The 5838-nt window shown below is 44.7% G+C and overlaps 1 pseudogene; it reads right to left on the bottom strand.

Moving 5' to 3' along the window:
* Nucleotides 1–3654: 3654 nt before the first annotated feature.
* On the bottom strand, nt 3655–3777 carry LOC136650071 (5S ribosomal RNA; annotated as a pseudogene).
* Between the last annotated feature and the right edge of the window lie 2061 nt (nt 3778–5838).

Raw genomic sequence — 5838 nt, 5'->3', positions numbered from 1 at the left:
ATGTGTTCCATTCAGCAAGCATTGCAGAATGTCATGTCACAGTCCAAACCATCCTTTCACCGGATTCCCCAGTACAAGCCTGCAGTTTCCCTTCTGAGCTTCACCAGTGTGGGTTTTTGTTTTGCTGAAAATGCATCTGATAGCCTATAAGGGGCAGTGTGCATTGCCATTTCTTTGAACATTAACCAACACATCCATACATTACTGAACAACAGGAATTCTGCCAGTAGCGTAGCTAGAGGCGGTGCAAAGCACTAAGTTTTGCAAGGAGCCTCACTATGTCATGCAAGCCATTCTGGGCCATTAGAGCAAAATGGAGGTGTATACCTTCGTTTTGCTCTAGCCGCCTGGAATAGCTCTGATGGGAGGGGGTTACTTGCATGCCATGGTGAGGCTCCTTGCAAAACTTAGTGCTTTGCACCTCCTCTAGCTACACTACTGCACTCTGCAGAGTCCAGTTGGCTCAGAGAGTTGTATGTTCCAAACAGGAACCCAAGTTATCCCACAAAGACCACCCCACCCACACAGAGAGAGAGAGTTCCCGAATAAGGAACAGCCCTCTTCTCAGATCAAGATGGACAACCCTGGCCAACCAGGCAGCTGGAAATTTCGCCTGCAGTATCAGGTGATGGAATCCTGCAACGATGAAGTCTGCAGCCAAGTTACAGCAGGAAAGGGAGGCTGATCAACAGCAGCACAAACCCGAGAAGCTCCTTTATTAATTTATCAGTGGCTACAAACGCTGAAGAGACCATCTGCTCAGTGAGAGACCAGAGCCCAATCTGCCAGCAATTTCCACACCTAAATTGCTGAATTAAGAAAGACTGGCGCACACAAGCCCAGGGAACTGTTTGCTCAACTCTTTCTCCGCCCAAGAAAGCTTTGGATGCCAAAGAAGGAATATAATTAAAAGGGGAGGGGACCTTCTAAACCCCCCCCTTTTCTTTGCCCTTTAATCTGTGTCTTCTCCACACAGCTGCAAGGAGTTTATACCACTGACTGGCAGGAGGGTTATTTCATTGTGTACATAATAGCCTCCAAAAGTTTACTCATTCCATGTGCCAGCTATTGGGGTGCAGGAGATTAGTTTATGAAACTTGCCACCACGGGAGGTTTAGATGACTTCAGAAAGGACAATAGTTAAATTCATTGAGGACAATAGTTAAATTCAACTGCTTTATCAACAGTTATTAGCCTTAATGACTATGTGGCACCAAGTTCAAAGGCAGTCTGTTTTTGACAGCCTGTTACTAGGAAGCAATGGTAAGTAAGGCTGATCCCCAAAAGCCCTGCTTGTGGGTTTCACAGAGACACCCAATTGGCCACTGTGGGAAGCAGGATGGACTTCCCGTTGGACTTTCAGCAAGGTTTTTCTGACATTTTTAATGAATTCCAGTTTCTAACACAAGAGAGTGCCAGAAAGTATAACTGCTTCCCTCTTAGGTAGTTACACCCTCTGCACCAGGAGCAGTTCACCCATAATCCCACCTGCGCAAGGGATGGTTGGGAAGAGGGCATTTTTGGTACCCATATGTTCAAAGTCTTTGAACATATGTCTTTGAACATATGGCATATGTGGGCATTTTCCACATATGAAGTTTAATTGGCTCTTGCTCAATACCTCGTCAGCCTGAGAAGGCAGCTCATCTGAGAGCAGGAAAACTCTGAACCCAAACCTCCACTGCCTTGTGGCTACATCCAGTTATGGAAAAGGCTTCAGGAGTCAACCTCGAGGCAAAATCTGGAGCCGGAGTCCCTGAGGCAGTTCATGGCTGAACACAGTCACCTTCTGGCAACTCCTGCGATGCCGCTGGAACCAACCGTATTGGCTTCTGCCTTTCCATTGGACAATTTCAGCGACGTGGAGAGGGGGGATTTGCTGCATGGGTAACAGCCTATCCTCCATACCTACTTTACCCAGGTTTTGCGCTCTGGAGAGGACACTCTGTTCCAGAACCACCATTCAGAGCGTGACACCATAGTCTTCCAAGACTGAAGGATGCCAACCGCATTCTTGCTCTATATACAAAGCCTACTCCAGTCACTCAAGATGACAGAACTGGATCCAGGGGACAGCTCTGCCTGGATGAAACCAAAAGCTAGCAACAAGAGCAACTCTTTTCCTTGAAAGACCCATCTCAGAATTCATGTATACATCAACAAAAGACCATCACCAAGCTTTCAGTTGCCCACGATGTAAGATAACCAACACTGGCCAAAATGTAGACTTCTACAGAAGTGCGCTTAGTTAACAACATTCAATTTAAGAACTTCCAAGGTACAAACATGCCTGGCCATTTGCTCGTAGATAGCGTTGGTGTCCTCTCCCAGCATTCCCAAACATTCTCCATCTTATTCCAGCCAGCTCCAGCAAGCCCTGTTAGCCAGCTTTTCAAGGTAAGACCACACCACATTGTTAACCATTTGTAACCATTGTTAACGATTTCTTGAGTGTGCTATGTGAACGGCCTTGTGAACTACTTTTCTGTTGAAAAACAGTATGCAAATATGTGTAATCATAATATAGAATCCCATACTTTAGGTTCACTCTAAGAATATTTTTCATATTTTGCAACATGTTTGCTACCAGCGATGTTGGACACAAGAACAAAGCCACTTACAAACAGACTCCTGGAACCTGACAGTAGGAGAGCTTCTGTATCACAAATATCTTACTGCTATTCCCTTCAGCGTTTAGAACTATTAGTTGTTAACATAGTGAACAGAGTCTCAAAAGCAAACTTAAGCCTGTAGATGGACAAGAATGCCCAAGAAATGTGTAAGCCCTCCTTTCAAATGCCATTGAACTCACTAGGTAGCCTTTGATAAGCCACAGGCAGCCTGATCCTATCAAGCTACCCCCACATGCTGTATACTCACTGCTGGTTCTGGGTGTCACAAAGTGTGCCATAAGGCCCTCTGGCACCAGCTGTGAGAGTGCAGGGTTGGCGCCGAGTCCAGTACCAATCAGTGCTGGGTCTCAGAGCCTCAAAGACGACTGGACAGTGCTGCTGCACCACTGACTGGCGGTAAGCATATTCGGGGTAGGGGAGGTGGGGAGGGGTGGAATGCAGCAGAGGGAGGACAGACCATGGGGCAGACTGGGCCCAGGAGTGGGGTGGAGATGGCCGCAGACTCTACTGCCGAATCCAGTGCTCTCTCCTGAGCCAGGAAACCTGACATAGGTTTCCTAGTTCTACACCTGGTCAAAGGCAGGCACAGAAGCGAGTGTACCCATTGAGACAGACATAGGTTGACACAGGGTAAGGTACATTTGTTCCCTTACACCAAGGAAACCTGGAGTAGCCATGGGCACTAGGGAACCATAGTATTGGGCCCTTAGATGAGTCTGTGATTTTGACGCGGAGAAAAATCAGGGAGGCATCAGAAGTAGTAATCGGTGACCTCAATTATCCTCCGCATGCAGACTGGCTAAATTCATGTTCAGGTCATGAGAAAGAGAAAAGATTCAGATACATAAATGCAATCCTATGCACATCTCATCAGCATTAAATTTCATTTAATTCAATGGGACTAACTCCCAAGTAAGTGTCTATAGGACTGTAGCCTAAAAGGCTGTGCTATAGAAAAGGTGGTCTTGGAACTGACCAAATGGTTGGTTGGCAACCTTCAGTCTTGGAAGACTATGGTATAAGCCTACAGCACCCGGTATTCCCAGGCGGTCTCCCATCCAAGTACTAACCAGGCCTGACCCTGCTTAGCTTCCGAGATCAGACGAGATCGGGCAAGTGACCAAACGGAAGCCTCACCATGGCATGCAGGCAGTCCCTCCCCTTCGGAGCCATTAGCCTCCTTTTGCTCCCACCACCATGAATGGCTCCAAAGGGTAAGGGGCCGCTTGCATGCCGCGGTGAGGCTCCCTGCAAAACTTAGTGCTCTGCACATCTTCTAGCTCCACCACTGCATGTATGTAATTCAAACATTACCAAGGAGGTCTAACAGACACTCTGAACTTCAAAAATGTACCTCTGAAAAATGGGGGTACTTGTAAAAAAAAAAAATGATGCTGAAAGGAAAAGTCAAAAGGGTCAAGTTTCTCCAGAGTGCACAAGATTATTTAAAACCACAATAAGAGAAGCTCAACAAAAATGTACAATACTAAGAGGCAAAGGGACTCACCTAAGAAGCAGCCAAAAGGCTCACAAGTGGAGTCAAGAAGTGATAAAAGGTAAGAAGGCTTTCTTCAGAAAGCAGAAGTCTTGCCCAAATGAGAGCACAAACTTTGGCAAAAGAAATGTAAGCAAACAAAGCCACAGTCGGAAAAGATGAGGAGCAGGCAAACAGAATGGCTCAAAAGGGGAGGGGGAGGGCCACTTGCACACCATGGTGAGGCTCCCTGCAAAACTTAGTGCTTTGCACCCCCTCTAGCTACACCACTGGTTTGACCATTGGATAATGAGGAACTAAAACAGAAGGAAGAATGCAGAGAAGCTGACTGAATTCTTTGTATCCGTCTTCACCACAAGAGATGTAGGGCAGACATCGGTGTCTATTCCAGGGATGGAGTCTGATGGATGGGGTCAAATATAAGTGACAAGGGATGAGGCTCTAGAGATTGACAAATTGGACATTACCAAATCACTGGATCTGGATGGCATCAACACAAAAGTGAAATTGTGGGTCTTCTCACAAAAAATAGGTGACCTGTCTTTTAAAATGGCTTCTGTGTCAGCCGACTGGAAGGTAACAAAAGGAATTTTAAAAAAGGATCCAGAAGGGATCTGGGAAATTACAAGCCAGTCAGCTTAACATCTGTTCCAAGGAAACTTCTGGAAAGTGCAATTAAAGATTTAATTGGGATGCATCTAGAAGAATAAGCCTTGCTGAAGGAGTATCAGCATAGTTTCTGCAAAGGTAAGTCTTTCCTCACTAGAGTTCTTTGAAAGTGCTGACAGGCATATGGGTAGACGCAATCTAGTGGACACTGAATACCTGGGACTTTCAAAAATGCTTTGACAGAGTCCTTCACAGTAGCTTTGTAGGTAAACTGTGTGCATCATGTAATAAGATGACTTGTCTTTGCATAGACTGATAACTGGTTAAAGAACAAGAAGCATGAAAGTAAACGGACAGCTTTCATGGTGAAAGAGAGTAAGAAATGAGGTCCCTCGAAGGATCTGTCTTAAAACTGGTGCTTTTTAATTAGTTCCTAAATGATGACACCAAACTTCTTTAGGGGGCTAAAACCAAAGCAGATTGTGAAGAGTTCTAAACAGATCTCTCTGTGTTCTGCCACTCTCTGTGTTCTGCCACTGACAGCACAATGCTAACTAAGCATGTCTACTCAAAAATAAGTCTCACTGAATTCACTTACTCTCAGGTAAGTGTGTAAATGATTGCAGTCTTTGTTGGACATTTTGTATGCAGAGGGACCGGAGTTCAATCCCCAACATTCCATGCAGGCCTTCCTGAAATTCTGGAGCACCACTGTAGAAAAGCCACCCAGTATGGAAAATTACAGTATATCCACACTTTACAATATTAATCCACTCCAGAGTCCCCATTGCATCATCAAAATATCATAATGTGGACTCAAGAATACATTGTTTTTTGGTTAATTCCTTCCAAGATCTCAGAAGCTGGAACTTTCACAGCAGAACTAAGCTATTTCAATCTCTAAAAGGTGATTTTTTTTACAATGAAAACATTAGCATTTTAGGTATTTACTGAAAGAGCAGCCAAACTTTTAAAAAGTTTTTAAAAATGCTGATGGAGTTACTTTCTCAGTTGCTTTTTTTTTTAGCCAAAATGTTTAAAATGACAAATGGGGTTATAAACATTATTACACATTGCTAAGATGTTACAAAAACTTGTAAC

Source organism: Tiliqua scincoides, chromosome 4 (genome assembly GCF_035046505.1).
Source record: "Tiliqua scincoides isolate rTilSci1 chromosome 4, rTilSci1.hap2, whole genome shotgun sequence".
In the NCBI taxonomy this organism is placed as follows: Eukaryota; Metazoa; Chordata; class Lepidosauria; order Squamata; family Scincidae; genus Tiliqua; species Tiliqua scincoides.
This window is presented reverse-complemented; position numbering and strand designations above follow the sequence as displayed.